We start from the raw sequence: 15,970 nt of genomic DNA, 5'->3' as shown, positions 1-15,970 counted from the left end.
GTGCTAATGAAACAACTTCCAAAGTCTATCAGTTGTTAGATAGATGGTCCTCAGTGGGTAATGAAAATAACTGTTTCTGGACACTTCTTAACATACACTTCTTCATACAGTGTAGGATTTAGTAATGTCATACAGTATGCAGTTTATCATTTCGGTTTGCTTCCAGCGTTGGCCCACGGCCTCATTGGAAACAGCAGATCTACCTATCTCCCTTGGATTCTTGGATGGTTTCTTCAAAGGATGAAAAGGTCTCCAAAGAGGTCCCATGTCCCCCTTGCCGAGCCCTGAGGGCCTGCTGAGAAGCGTGCGTACTGGTGCTTGTTGTTTGCTGTTATCTAAGTGGAGCAACTCCAATATCACGAAGCTGTGCACGAGTGGCAGGCTCGCTGAGACGCATGGTGTTTGTGCTGCCACTGGAGATGAGCTCTGAGATATCTTCAGTGCACCAGGAAATACCAAGGGGGTTTTGAAACAGCAGGAAAGCATCTGCAGACTCCTCTGAGCTTGTTTTCTCTTCTGCCTGCCTTTTCTCTCTGCTTGGTCAAAGGGAGCAAGCGGGACAGAAATCCTCCACGTAACTCAGTTTTCCTCTCCCCTTTTCAGTTTGTTTTTAAAAGGCATTTCTGCATAAGGTAGAGCAGCCTTATGGCTGAGAAAGGACCTCAGCCGGGCGATGAGGAAGGCTTGCCCAACCAGCCCTGATACCTGACCCATGCCTGCCCTGCTTCGGGGGCAGCAGAGCTGCTTTGCCAGATGAGGAGAGAGGAAAGAAGAAGGGTGAATATTTCGATGTGAGAAAAACCAAAAAATCCCATCAGACAAGGGTTTTTTAAAATCCTGTTCATTTTTCCATCTTCCCTTACTCTTCCAAGCCTAGAAAAATCCTGTTCAGTATGACATTAAGCCTGTAAGAAGTCCTGTTTTGTTTTTAGTCAGATGGTGCTGAAGGATTTAGAGCTCTGGTTTCCAAGTTCTGCTCTGAAGCTGCTTAAGCTTCACTTGCTTCATTGCAAACCCTGTGTCCTGAGCTGGAGCTTCATTATTGACAGTGGTAAAAAGAAGATGCTATTTTTAAAGTCAGGCTCTACATTCATGTTTTGTGTACTCCCAAAATAGTCCTGAAGATTCAGATCTCTGTGTGTCCGGCTCTGCCACCCCCTGTGCCCAAAAGGGTCACAGTCCTGCCTCCACAGCCAGAGTACATCACCGGCATGGAAAATTCAGTAGAGCTCATCTAGCTACCCGGGGAAGGAAAAAAAAGTTTCACTTGCACAGTTGGTGCTTTCCTGCGTATTGTACAGCCTTAAAAAATCCGGTATTTTAATCAGAATGAGCAAAGTGTATGGTCCTGCTTAAAAGTTTTCTAGAGTGACACATTACAGCTTAAGAGTCAACAGTTTGCTTAATGTTATTCAAGTATCAATGCAATATACAGTCTGAAAAAAACACTTTATGTGGAAAAATACTCCTTTCTCACAGGAACAATTGAAATGGCTGGTGAGGATTCTGCTATGAAACTGGAAAACACCCCAGAAGCAAACCCGTGACGACTCACGGAGAGCATCAGCCACTTCTAGAAAGTTAAAAGTATTGAAACATAAGTAAGCACTTTTAAAGCTGTTAAGGCTGGCTGTGCGTGCATGCCACTTGCCTAATCTGTGGGGATCCTTGTTACTCATTCGGGGAGGGAGGTGGAGATCACTGAAGTCAATAGAAAGATGCAGAGTGATTTCAGGCGGTTTTAGGTGAGGTCACGCACCTCGCTCCCTCTGCCAGCGTCCTTGGTGCTCACTGCCATCCAAGCCTTCAGTGGCCTCTATGGCTGCTACAGCAGTTTCTGAGTTGCAGTGACAAGTTACAGCTCCGAAGGTTCATGTTTCTGAGGTGCTGGCCTGCCCCAGCCCCCTCACACTGCGAGCGGGGGGCTTCCACAGACATGGCCAGGAACACCTGTCCACTGACGGTAGACCAAGCAGACCTGGAAATGAAGGCTTTTGAACTTTTTTTTTGTAACAAAAACTAAAGGCTGTTTTTCTTACTCAGTGGCATAAGGTAAGGTTTATGGAGGGATTAGCAGGGTCCTTTACAAATGCCGATCATAAACGTACATGACTTTAGTGCAACCAGCGTCAACACAGGTTTTGCTGAAAGGCAGCAAACGTACGGGCTCACCGAAGTACATGTATTTGACTAAACTTCAGGGCTGGGGAATAAAAAGGGCAAAACTGCATTTTGCTGCCTGGTATTTTTTAACAGAAATATGTCCACAGAATAGTTGGTGTCTGCAGTCATTTTTTGTGAAGATGGCTGTGGCAGCCGATTGAGTTACCCAGGGGTGAACGCTCTCCCTGTGACTGAGGCTGGCAGGGGCGGCCGCATCCCACAGAACCCCACCGAGGAGGATGGGTGCGAGCAGCGGCACCGCTCTCACGGGGTGCTCTGAAATCGGCTCTGGCTGAGCAAAACAGGGTGCTCTCCGGGGAGGCCAGGCGCTGGCTCGGCGTGGTGGTGGGGACAGCTGTTAAGCACGCAGACAGCCACCCACCCACAATGTCTGCAATGCACACAGCTGCTGCCTGGCTGCATTACAAAGGTGCCTCCGCAGCAGCACATGGGCTGTCTGTGATACCGGCGGCTGTGAGCCGCGCTTGGGCTGTATTTTACAAGTTCGTTTTCTATGGTGCTGCAAGCACAGGCACGCTTTTATGGCATCTAGAGCATTTCGCTGAATGATTTGGTAGTACGCTACTGACCAGACAGCACATTTCCAGATTTAGATTATAAGAGGAAAACAGCAAGTGGTAGGTTCAAGTGCAGGTCAGTGGATATGTTATACCAGAGCTCCTTCGCTGAGCACTGGAGTACTCGTGCTCCCCTGGGACCAATACCGTAGCTGTGCTCAATAGATATGGCCTAAGGTGTTTGCTTTTATGATTACCAGTACCATTCACAACGGGAAAACGCTGTTGTCACATTGTAAACATCATTGTTAATGTCGTGGAATCTTTTCAGTTGATATTTGGGCTTCAAACACAAACGGACGATGTTCATTTTCTCCTGTTCTCTAGATGTATTAAGCAGCATTTTAGCAGGAGGTTTTTGGGAAGGAAAGAAAGGGTGCAGAGGTCAGAGAATATTCTGAATCTGCTCGATGGGCTAGTTTTTAGATAGTTACTAGTACCAGTGAGCAGTTTGGAGGAGGAAAGCAAAGAAAAGCTGTAACCCAGACCATGAAAACCAAAATCAGTGCTGATGGCCTCACTACGGATGTACATGGAAAACCAAATACTGCAACACAATGTCATCAGCATTCAGCATGAACAAGCAGGATTTAAATATCTCACCTGTAATAAAACTTGAGTTTACAGACAGTGTAAACCAGCTTACTGACCTGGCTTATATCCACCACCTGAAAGTTGGTGGGAGAGTATGTCCTGATGGTCCGAAGAGCAAAGTGGATCCCAATAATGATGTTTAGCAATAGCAAATTGGCTTTGAATGCTGCAAGGTTTTTTCAGATTAAATTCTGTTTTGTTAAACTTTAGATCACCCTTTGCAGGGCAATATTCCCTTTAAAGACAGACCCAGGGCTGCATGGCCCCCCTCTCGCTGCTCTCCCAGTATAAATAATGGTTGCTGAAAGCACAATATCACCAGAGAAAACTGCTTACCATTTCATTGCCACCAGGAATAAAGCACCTTCCTCACTCTTGCTGAGCTGACCTGCCTGTGAAAGCACAGCCTAGGCTCCAGCCCTGTGTTTGCTGAGTAAGATCTGTCCCGTGTAGGAGTTAATCATGAATAACCTGCCTGAAGTTATGGTTCGGATTGCTCATGGCTCTCTCATGTCTTTTAACACAACAATTTTTTTTTTTAGTGTCAGGGCACATCACCTCCCTGAAGGCTGCTAATCATGGCTTTTGGGAAGGTGGTCCTTGTCCCTGTGCAGAAAGGGGAAATGAGAACCCCCTGCCCCCAGCACACTGTGCTAACTTGGGCTTTATTTTAAATACTAATATTTTGTGACAGGGAGACTTGGAGTGTTTGAAAAGGTGGAGTATGGGCAGCTTTATAGCTTGGGGCTCCAAAGCATGCTTTGGGAAGGCTGGCTTCAGCGCAGCAGCGAAAACCACAATAAAACACACATAGAGCAACACTCTTAGGCTGGTAAGTCTTATTTTCCAGGATGGTGTCTTTTTGCCGCATAGCAGCCCAAATCCCAAATTCCTGCCTTAGCTTTCACTCAGACAAACCTTCTACAGACCTACTCCTGTCTGGACCAGAACTGATCAAAACTTTCAGGTCTTGACCCAGAAGGTACAAAATGATGCTGAAATGAAGGTTCACAGACCTACACCCCTTTCATTTAACCTAGTTTCTGTATGACACAGGCACATCTGACTGCGTGACGGTACAGTGCAAGTAGGACAGATGCTGTTCATTGAGAAGACGTGTTGTGCTTGTGCTTCTTGTAGCACATCCCACTGTGTGGGACCTCTCCTCTCACCCTCTCTTTGAGGATGGGGCTGTGGGGGAGAAAGGGAAAAGGAAAAGTTTATAGATCTGCCTTTCTGAAATAAATAGTGGGTTTTTTTTGGTGGTTTTTTTTTTTTTGTTGTTTGTTTTTCCTTTTGCCTCCTGATTCGACCTTTTTGCACAGGCAAAATATGCCAGGCTCGTTGGGTGCCAGGAGGATGGTGCTCCCTCACTGGCCCCTGCCCACTGCCCAGCCCAGGAAGTCCTGCACTTTTGCCCATCTCTGGGACAGGGTCTGGCCTCGTGGAGGGGCCGCAGACCCCTGCTGTGTGTGGGAGAGCAATGCTTTGCATTGGGATCTTGGATGCTGCTGGCAGATGTGGAGAAAAACCTCAGTGCGTGTAACCAGACAGCTCCCTACTGACAGTGCAGCTTGTGTTCCTGAGCAGCGCTAATGTTTTGAAGGAAAGCTGGCAAAAATTCAAACTCTCAAGCCTTTTCTAGGAGATGCCCTTTCCCTTTTCCTTCCCACATCGTGCTTCTCCAGCAGGTCTGGTTAGTCTTCGTGCCTGAACCTGCCCTTGGCAGGGCGCTTCTGGCCGGAGCGTGCCATGGGACACATGGGCTGCAGCCGTAGGGCACACAGGCAGTTCTGTGCCTGCGTCTGTTAATGAAGAATTAAATGAATCCTAAAAAGACGGGAACAGAGGGTGAGAACCAAGGCAATGGTACATTGCTCAACTGTTTTGCTTGCTGTAATTGCTCAGGTTTTAGGGCAAAATAGAAAGCTGTGCTTAATGAATTGCACTACCTTAATGCGTCCTACAGTTAGCAAAAGGTAACAATAGAAACCTGGGGGCACAAGTGGGCTGTATGGCTTTGCAGAAGGCCACCCAAAGGACAGAAAGCAAAGGGCTGGCACTGCTGGGAGCAGGTGTCATGGTGACTGCAGCTGCAGCTGCAGTTGCAAGCAGCCGTATTTTGAATATGAAAACTTAAAGCTGGGAGGCACAAGGGCTGGCTAAAAGGGGGAAGGAAGAGGAGGAAGGCCTGGGCTAGGCGTGCTCAGAGCAGAGGGGCTGAGCTAGTGTCTGGCTGAGCATGGCTTGGTTATGCCAAGCAGCCAAACAGCCTCCCTGCAACCCTCCCCGCTGCAGTGCTTCAGGTGTTGCTTTAAAAAACTGCTATCACTGCAAGAGATTAGGAGTATCACACTTCCAGGAAAGCTCAAGGGAAAGTAACAGAAAAAAAGCCTCCTACTACAAATGAATGCATTTGAGCAAATGCCTCCTGTCTAAAATCAACAGGCATAGATAGAGCTGGTTGTCCATGTTTCTGCATATTCTGGTCTTTCTATGCCCCCTAAGTGCTGCTTATGTATCAGTGACAATTTTATCCTGCTGTTTGTTGAGAGCATGCTATTCCATAAGGTCCTGTATTTCAACTTATCATGAGGCAACTCTCATTCTGTAAAAAGCCTTGATAAATTGAATATTTTGGTCTGCTCGAATGCTTTAAGTTAATTGTTGGATTATTAAATAAGAATTGAATCCAAGACTGGCGGGATTCCCAATTCTTTGCGGATCTTGGTGGTAATGGCTAATGGACAATAGAAAATTGGCTCTAAACACTTAAGAACATAAGCTTCTTGCAACAGGACTTTGTCTTCTTATGTCTTTGTAAATTATTCTTCATCTCTGTGTTATCAGAGAATTTACAGCCTTCCTCACAATATGCAGGACTTACTCACAGAAGCAGATCTTTAAGAGGGTGACATCTCTGAAGTAGCAAAAATTGTGTCCAAAAATACTTACCAATGTTAATTACTATTACTGTTAAATACGTGCAAGTAATTTAAATTATGTATTTTTGCCTCATTAAGTAAATACTAGAATTACTTTGATTTTACTTAAATACTCTATTACATTAATAACATAACAATTGTATGAAATAAAAAGTTAATCTGTTGTTTACTGCTGCTCCTTATTACTAAGAGTTTTATGTCTGGTTCTGTTATTAGTACGAGGTCTATTTTTGGTGAAAATTCTTCAAATGTCAAAACATGACTAAAGTGCAGTAAAATGCAAGTAAAACAACCACATTTGAAAGAATGCGAAAAGCGCTTTGGCAAATTGTTATCTTTACAGTGGTATCTTTGCTCTATATATTTACACAAATACACAGAAAGATATTATATATTAATTACACAGGAAAATCTTACTCATCTCTGTAGAAAAACAGGATAGAGATTTCACATGTGGCTCAGCCCTAGGATGATGTGATATTAGTGTCTGTGCTGTTTTCAAGATGCAATTTATCTAACACTGGAAAAGGGTATGGTTTGGCTGACTAAACTCTGGAGTGATGCTCGATGATAAAAGTGCTAAGGGGAATTTTTTGGGTGTCTAGAAGACAACGTCTAAGACTCCGTAGGTGTGAAAAAAACCAAAAAGACTTTTTCTGGTGATTGTATAAAAAACTTACTGACATTTTATGACACAGACTAACCTCCCTCCGTACCTTTACCCCCCCCCCCCCCCCCCCCCCCGCCTTGCAAAATGTAGCTGCCTTAAAACTGAATGCAAGCTCCCTCACACAGAGGTGTTATTTTGGCACATCTCGCCCCTCTTTGAGAGTTTTGTTGTATACTCAGTGTCCCGAACTGGAGCAGCCTATAGTGCACATAGGCATGACCAGTGAGAAGGGCAAGCAAACAAACCCAACAGCTCATCTGGGATATGCACCACTAGTTATCTGCAAAACACTCAGCATCGCAGACATTTGAGAGCTGAGGCAAACCCTGCGCTAGTTTCAGATGCTGGGGAGGGAGAGCTCTGCTGACCCCACCCTGCCATGGGGTCTGCCCTGGGCAAGGGATGGTTCCTTGGCTGAGCCAGGCAGTTTCTGGGAAATGGCCTGCCAAAGAAGGGCTGCCTGAGCTAAGAAAGCCCCAGTGCTCTGAGGCACAATGTGGAAATAGAGGTCAGTGGTCTGGTGGGGATGATGATGGGAGCAGTGCACTGCAGGACAGATCTGCATCAGGAGAAGCACATTTTGCGTAATGGTGATGGATGGGTCTAGATGGTGATAGATGGTCCTCTCCAGCATTCACTCCTCCAGGTGGGCTGGCTCGTCTCTGCGGTGAGGGTGGAGTGTGAAGACACTGGTTAATGCAGAGGTCTGGGCTAGCTGTCAGACTCAGGGTTCCCAGAGGCCTCCCATCCTGTCTTGTCTTTGTGCTGGAGGTCTCCATGAAGTCTAGGGGGACCCTGGACTTCCTCTTGGGCTGCCCAAGTGCAGCCAGGGCTGGCAGCCTGGCACTTGCAGGGTCCTGCACTGTGGGAAGGCTCTGGGCAGGATTCATCCCAGCCAACCCATGGGCCAGTTGATGGGGAGAAGGACATGGCCATGGAGATAGATTTGGATCTTCAAGGGGCTATTGAAGTTATTCTTCAGAAAGACCTTTTGGCTTTGACTTGAGAGGGAGCCTGACGTGAGCAGGGCTTGCTGCTTTTACCTCTCCAAAGTCATCCCGGTGGAAATGTCCACTTTGACCTAAGCTGCCACTTACTGTGGATGGGCAGATGGGTGGTGGCCATAGGTCTTGGTGGAGGTAAGTGTACCTCTAGGTCTGCTCCTCCTCTTGCAGTGTAGTCACAGATCGGTGGACATCAACCCTTCCCTGTCTCTACCTACCACTGCTTCGGAGCCTTGCTTCATAGGGAATGCGGAAATCCAGGTCCCCATTGGGTTAAGGAGCACAAAGGGATCTTGTTTTCTGTGGTACAAGGCCTGGACTTTCTGCTCTCTGATGCTGGACCTTCATTTCAAGCCACCAGAGCAAAGATGTGATTGCTGCTTACCTTTGTGGAGTGCCAGGTCTGTGCTGATGTCTTTTCCAAAAAACTGTGCTGCTTTCTCTTATAGTACTAGCCCCTGACTATGCAGCAATCCCAGCTGTGATTTTTTTTTTTTTTTAAATAGGTTGGCTCCGGCACCTTACAGTGTACACCTTACAGTGTACAAATAAAAGCTTGAAAAGCCAGTGGTCCTCTTCCCTTCCCCCCAGGTTCATAGGAAGCACCTCAGGAAGAAAAAAAAGAAGCCAATTATAGTTGAATCTTGGGATTTCTCTAGCAAGAAGACTTCAGGAGTCCAATAAACACCAACCTGGATGCAGTGGGCTTAGTGTTTTTTCTCCTTTACAATAAAACCTCATTGAACTGGGAAGGTTGCTTGCCAGGTGTGGGTGGCAAAACTCTCAGATATTGATTTTCAGTCTGTCGGTCTTGAAAGCAAAACCACGTCTTTCATGTCGCCAGGCACTGTATCAGAGCCCACAGTGTCTTGCAGGGTATTTCTGCACATCGTGGCACTGGAGACAATAGAACATCCTGTGAAGTAACAGCCTTAGCAAAACACCACAAGAGAAAATTGTGAAAAACACACTTCTCTGTTCCTTTTTTTACACAGACTTTCAGTTAGAAACACAGGCATACTGCATCTGAAACAGCTTTCTCTTGTGATTTGGCTTCTTTTTAAAGCCCCAAACCATTTAAAGCTCCACTCCTCTCCCTCAAACCCTGTTGAAGCTTGATGTGGGAGAATGTAGGCTTTTTTCCCTACTGCTTTCAGTCACTGTTTGACATATTCTGAATGTGCCTTGATGTGTCCGCTGCTTTTAATATTGCTGGCTAACACAAAGGACTCAATTTGTTCCCTCCTACTGACACACATAATTTGTATTTCCGTAGAGAAATATTGCTGTCTTTTGGAGGCAGATTACATGGGAGAGCAATGTAACAGCCTCCATAAAGTCACTGTTTGGTGCTGACTTAGTCGATCACTTTTCCTGTGGCATTACATACTTATAGACTGGGGCATCTTGCATGCTAAGTATTACATTAACAGATCTTGCCACTTGCAAGCAGAAGACTTTTTCTTGCAGTTGCTGCTTTGAAGTTGACGGAAACTTTATTTTCTTAAATTTATTAGTGCCTGTCTTCAGTGCTCTTTGGGACACTGCATTGTTGGAAGTGTAACCTCAGGCATGGGACTTGATATTGAGGTGCTGCAGCCTGCAGAAATGAAATGGTGTTTTTTCCCATTTTTGTGTGAGAGTCATTGCACCTACACCAGGGTGGGAAAAGACTTTCTACCAACATAAACCTCCCCTGCATTTTCAGGCACATACAGCAACTTTTACTACTCCCTGGCCTAGGTCCACGTCCAGCCTTGATCTATTTAAAGTTTATTGCATATCCCTCAAAGCTGGCTGAACCCTGTCAGTGGGTGGAATGATTCCTTTAATGCCTACCAAGTTTATGGCTGCAGCAACATCATTTTAATCTCTTCTGGGATGGATGATGTTCTATAAAGAGAATGATCTGCCAGCAGTTCAGGGTAGGTATTGACCAGCTACATTGCTCACTCATGCAGACCTCTGCTGGGGTATCAGTATGAAAACAGGAAATGATGTGGGAAATGTTAATAAAACTTGACAACAACAGCTCAAAAGGTGTTTGATCCACCATTTAAGTGTACATAACTATTACAGGATGAGGAAACAGGAAATACGCTGAGGGGAGGAGATGAGAACAGAGAACGGTGAAAAGAATAAAAAGACTGAACTTGAAAAATTCCAAGTCACCTTTTTAAAGTCATCTGGCATGCATGAGGTGTTCATCAGAGTGCGCAGCTCCCCACTTAGGTGTTACACATGTAAAACATGAGGAGCCAGAATTGACATCCTTCAGCAATAAATTCCATCATGTCACTGAATATGAGACCAAGTTAATGCCAAAAAGAAAAACTCCAAATGAAAAAAAGAAGTTATTTGCAAGCAAGGGTTTTAAAATCTTCAAAACCAAATCAGCTCTCTGTAGTTCCTGTTTCTTCAGAATCTGCATTTGTCCACAGCCTTGAATAAATGAAATGTCATAGTGCTGCTCCTATTCAGAAGTATTACCATTTCATGATGACTTTTTTCTATCCCCAACCCCCCCACACACCACACCACGTTCTTCCATAAGTAACTGAGTTGGAAAAAAAAAAAAGCACACTCTCTTTTTCGTGTTGTGTTTTATTGCAGTGAGTTCACTGCCTTCTCCTCATTGAGGTTTGCACGATGAGTTCCCTAGTAACACACTCTGAAGTGTTACTGAATGAAGTTTAGCAAATGCATTAATTTGAAAGAACTGTTCACAGGAAAAAAACCCATATTGATTTGGATGTAAGAACAGCAAATGCTTCCCTTATGTCACCTTTCATTAACAGCATTCAAAGCATTTTAAAGGTGTGATTCACAGTTTATAGACAAAGAAGCCGGGCTCCGGAGTTGAAGATGTTTGATAATTAGTAAACTAATTGTGGAGTTTAGATCTGCTGATTTTTAGCCTCTGGCCCATCTCCATTGGACAATACAATCTCCTGTGACAAATACACTGAAAGGAATTATTTTCTAATGTGCAAGACATCCATTACCTTCCTTAAAGTGTCCTTTGGACCTTTGAAATCAGGGAACAGTAGTTACAGGTTGCACACTTCCTTCCAGCCATGGGTCTGCACAAAACAATGGATCTTTCTGTCTTCAAGAGAGGGGGCAGAATTGGGAAGGCGAGGCAAGGACTGTCCTGGGCACCAAGAACAAGTGCTTCCAAGTTGTGGAAGCAAGGGAGAATGTCAAGTGTCTTCTAGTGCTCAGAGCCTTGGGTAGGATTCATCTGCCCAAGCTTTGATGTTTGTCTGACTGTCAAAGACACATCTAAGACAAGTTACGTACCTCACCCTATAGTGATACAGGAGTTTCTGGGCACACACTGCAAAGGGTAACAACCTCGGATTTCAGTGTTTGGCTTCTGAATTTTGAAGAGCAGACCTCTTGCCTTTTGTCTCTGCCTGCGAGGAGAAGCCTGCTCAGAGAGGAAGAGGATGGAGGTGTAAGGGGCTTCCCCTGCAGGCAGAGCTGCCCTGTGACACAACAGCCTACTCCTCGCTGTTCTTGGTTTAAAATAACACTTTGCCTTCTGCTAGTTTGGCAGACGCAGGGGACTTCTGGCAGGAGTGGCTGCCTTTGAGCTCTAACATGGGCTGTACTTTCTTCAGGAAGATAAGTAGATGGATGTGGTGTCACTACTTCGCAACTCAGAGAGGATGCGTGGCCACCACAGGTTGGACAAACCTATGTACTTGTTTCCTTCCCTGTGGTTTTCATCTTTTGGCTTTATGGGTAGTGAGTCAGGCCTGGCCCTGCTTGAGCATCTGACCCACACACCATGTGAGCTCTGAGGTGTTGATTCATGGACATGACCCCTTCTGGTGGCAGCATGTTGCTTGTTGATACAGCTATGACAGCCTGACATGTAGATTTAATGAAGCCACATATTAAACTGCTCCTGCAAAACTTGCTCGGTATCATCGCATGCTTGTCTGTTGCTTTGTGAAACTATTTGAGTGGAGGTTGGGAGAAATGCAATGCCACAACTCTCGATAGCTCTGTTAAGCTAGGTATGTGCTTATTCCATTGAATCTGTGTGTGTATGCATGTACATACATATGCACACATACACACGATTCTACCTGTCCTTCATCCAATGTTGAAGGTTTGCCCTGTTTAAAGTGCAGATGTCTACTCTTTTTAGTCTTCAAAATGCCCCTCCCTCGGGGCCATGATATCATTGCCTGACATCCCATAAACTTCCTCCAAAATGCTTTCATGGCCTCCTATGTTAGACAGAATTACGAATTGCCAAGTTTACTCATAAGTGGAGTGAAATATCACCTGCACGTTGGCCTGTCATACTGGAGACAGTGTGGCTGGTGATGAGTCCCCTTTTCACCATCTCCTGAAGGCAGGAAAGATAACACACAGTCACCTATTATGAAACAGGCTTTTTATAGAGGATGATTTCTCTGTGATGCAGTCTTATTGCGTGTGTTTAACTCTTCTTTGGTTAGTGATACTGAAAGCAAAGTAATCTTGTGGCTGATGTAATGCCATGGTGCCCTTCTTTAAGAATGGCTGTAAGTGTGAGAACACTTCCACTAGTCTTTTTGAAAGGTAAAGCAAGCAATATCCAGTTTGACTAGCAAGTCATCTTTTACCTCCCTTGTCCAATTTCCAACTCGCTCCACCATTCTTAGGCTCTTCTGACTGTTTCACTCACTGTGAACCTGGGCAGCTGCTAACGACTGCCTTGGGAAGGCACTGGGAGCCAAGAAACATGCCTAACACTGTGTGTCCTCATGGGCTTTTAGGGGGAAACTTTGTTTGTTGATGTAGGAAAAAAAGCAAAAGCTCCAGTGCAGGTGGGTTACATGCCAGTGGTATGGCTCAGGCAGTCACTGGTGCTGGCAGCAGGAGGAAAAGGTTGGTATGGAGACTGTAACAAGGAGTGAGGGGTGGAGAGGGATGACACATGCAGGATGCAGGGTGAGGTAATTCTTTCCAGTTGTCCTTTGTCCTATTTTTTTTTTTTTTTGTCTTGGTGCTTTCCCAGCAGCAGTCTCTTCAAAGATCTTTGCCTCCCATTTTCAGATAGAAAACCACAGTGGAGGGTGGCAGTCTTAGGAGCACTGTGTGCTGCTTTACTGGTGGACAGAGGGACTGACTACCTTGGATTAATGATTTAAAAAACAAACAAAGCCAAACCCCACGAAAGCAAGATGTGAAACCCCCCTAATGTAACTTGGATTTTTCTGAATGTGAGCAATAATAAGCGTTTAGCTAGAGGGACCTTCTATGAACACTTCCCTCTTTCTGTTCATCTATTCATTAAAAAACAAGACTGGATGTAAATGAGCCCAGCGAGAGCTGGTTGAGGTAAAGGCAGGGTGTGAATGAGCAATTGGCAGAGGCAACATAAAAATTCTGGAGGGGGGCTAAACAACCTGCAGTGCTTAGGTTTGTGGGGATGCAGAAGATAACTTGTGTGCACAGCCTACTGCCAGGGTCATCTTGGGAGACGGCAGTGGAATATAATTTTCAACACTGTTCAAGGCCTCACAGGCAGAAAAACCCAACCCCACAGCACAACACAAAGTACAGACTGCTGACTGATGGACAGCTTGACTTTAACAGTCTCCTTTCACATCAAAAACCTCATAGCAATGAACCGTTGGCTGTGCTGGCCTGGTGCAAAGTGGCTCTAGTGAGGTGACACAGGCAGCAGAGACCCCACTATTGAGGCAATCCTTCCCTGCACTGCTTGTTAGCGTTCTAACACAGAATGCAAAAAGGGACATGGTGCAAGATAAGCCTAAGAAAAATCCAGTTTAAGTGTGACATTCCTCATGACAGAGAACAGTGATTGATGCAGTCTTCTCAGAGGCTTTACCCTTGCAGTCATGCAGGAGCAAGCTGGTGGCACCTAGCAGTGTCTCTTCAGGTGCCCATGCCTTCCCTATACTGCAAGCATAACTTTCCTCATTCCTTTCAGAGCCACCACTGTCTGGGCTGGCAGTGTGTCACCCTGCCATGGTGGCTGGTGGCCTGATGTGAGACAGTGACTCTTTGTTCCTGTGCAGAAAGAGGTCACCGTGGTTAACCACGCTGACTCCTTCAGGTGCAAACGGTTCTTCCTGGCCTTGTATGTATTGATCTCTGTGGCATCAACAGGGTGATATGTAGGAGGCAAGACATGCTGACTTCAGTCATTTAAACTTCTGACAAAATCCTGCCTAAGGAAGCTTTGTGGGTTTTGGGGTGGGAAGTTGCTAAAGGCGGGCATCAACCTGTAGAAATAAATGGCCACTTGACAGCCCAGCAAAGGATGAGGCTCAAGAAGTGCCGGGTTCTGTGTAGGGCACAGCTGGGGGGGTGGGTGGGTGGGTGTGGGGAAGTTCTGAGAAAAAGAAGGAAATATATTTGAGATGGTATTTTGCTACCAAACCGTTTCAGGAGCTTCAGAGGATTCCTGTGCTGCCCCGTGTCACGCTGAATGATGTGTCTTAATCAGAACAGCCATAAGCAAACTGTACAGTGGCCCTAGACTCGGACAAATCTGAGTGGTACGAGACATTTCTGGTAACCTCAGCTCCAGCAGCCTGCATGCTTCATGGCCACACAAAATAGCCAGCAATCAGACGGAGAAAAGGCCCTGGGAGATGCAACTGTCCTAATGAAGCTCCAGGCAGCCAGGTGGAAAGAGGAGAGGTAGCAATGAAGCAGGGTATGCACACGGTGGTCAAGGTGCTCGGAGAGGCTCTGTAGTTAATGCTGACATGTGGAGGTAGGGATGAGAAACCTGGTGATGGCACCCTGGAAGCTTTATGTTACAGACACGATGCAGAAGTGTCACCGAGGTGAGTTTTGGACATCCTTGCACTCAGCAAAAATGTAAAACCTGATGAAGTCGATTTGTTTAGTGTAGGACTTTTTCAGAGGTTATGTTGATCCATAGAGGTAAGTTCTCCCACTATTTACTACTAGAATAAAGGCACTTAAAATATTTGTTTTCGTACTTATGAACTGCAGGTTTTATGCCAATAATTAAATTGTGAAATACTCTGAAGATTTAGGATATTCCAACAGGAACAAGCACAGTACATTTTGTCCAATTTTTAAACCAGAACATTTTTTCTTGCAACAAAGTACTGTTTTAGACTGTTACAGCCCTTTGGTTGTTTCTGTATGATGAGTAACTTGCATCTCTGAATCAAGAGCGTAGGTCTCTGGGTCAAGGTGCTGAAATGTCATCAATATCTGTGTAAAACCCATGGACTGATAAAACTGGCAATTGATTGATATCATTCATTGAACTAGTGTTGTGCCTGAGGACTCTACCAATATATGGCATATATCACGCTGAAGGCGAAGGTATCTTGCAAGAGAGCTGCACTTTTTAATGTGTTCTGGAGACTATCTGCTCAGCTTGCTTGACAGGGTCTGTGTTGTGCCCTTCCCAGAAGTTGCATCTCTCTCAAATTAGGGACAAGACCTGGCCATTGAAGTTCAGTAATTTTCTGCTGAGTTGGGATGTAAGAACCCATTTGACACATTCCGGTCTACTCCTGACCACTTTTTTCTAAACCTGTGGCTTGCTCTTGCTATTTAATAAATATGATGCTTTACATTCCTGTGCCAGTGCATCTTGTAAACAAGCACTCACATACACGTATTCAGTGGCTTAGTGATGCACAGAAGCAGTAGCTGACTCACCTGTTCAGTGTTCCGCTTATTCAGCTCTACAGACAAACTCTAGGGAGATTAGCCCTGTGATTTTGATATGCAAGTTAGGTTTATAAGGTGGGTGCAAACCCTCTGTTTCGTTGTGATGGATTGAGGACAGAAAAGCTCAGTGCATCCGGACCTACCACAGCCTCGGTCAGCCAGCCAGCAGGCAGCTCTAGGGCTTGCAGGTGTCTCTCGCAGGATACCTGTACAATGTTAGCTTCACAGTTTATTAGCTTGGGAATACGCAGTTCATCCTCATGCCTTCTGTATTATCTGTGGTTTTACTGGTTAGGTTCCTGTACAACACCCTCCATAGTGATT

At 45.4% G+C, this 15,970-nt stretch overlaps 1 long non-coding RNA gene across 1 annotated transcript in view; it reads right to left on the bottom strand.

The window, feature by feature from the left end:
* Positions 1-15,970, bottom strand: part of LOC308058784 — a 29,196-nt gene that overhangs the window by 12,987 nt on the left and 239 nt on the right. Inside the window, exon 2 of the long non-coding RNA XR_013925963.1 lies at positions 1-15,970. This exon is cut by the window's left edge and continues 12,987 nt beyond it. This is a non-coding gene — a long non-coding RNA (uncharacterized lncRNA).

The sequence above is a fragment of the Falco punctatus genome (genome assembly GCF_963210335.1).
Source record: "Falco punctatus genome assembly, chromosome: 2".
Taxonomy (NCBI): Eukaryota; Metazoa; Chordata; class Aves; order Falconiformes; family Falconidae; genus Falco; species Falco punctatus.
The sequence above is the reverse complement of the archived record's forward strand: the minus strand, read 5'-3'. Positions and strand labels throughout refer to the sequence as shown.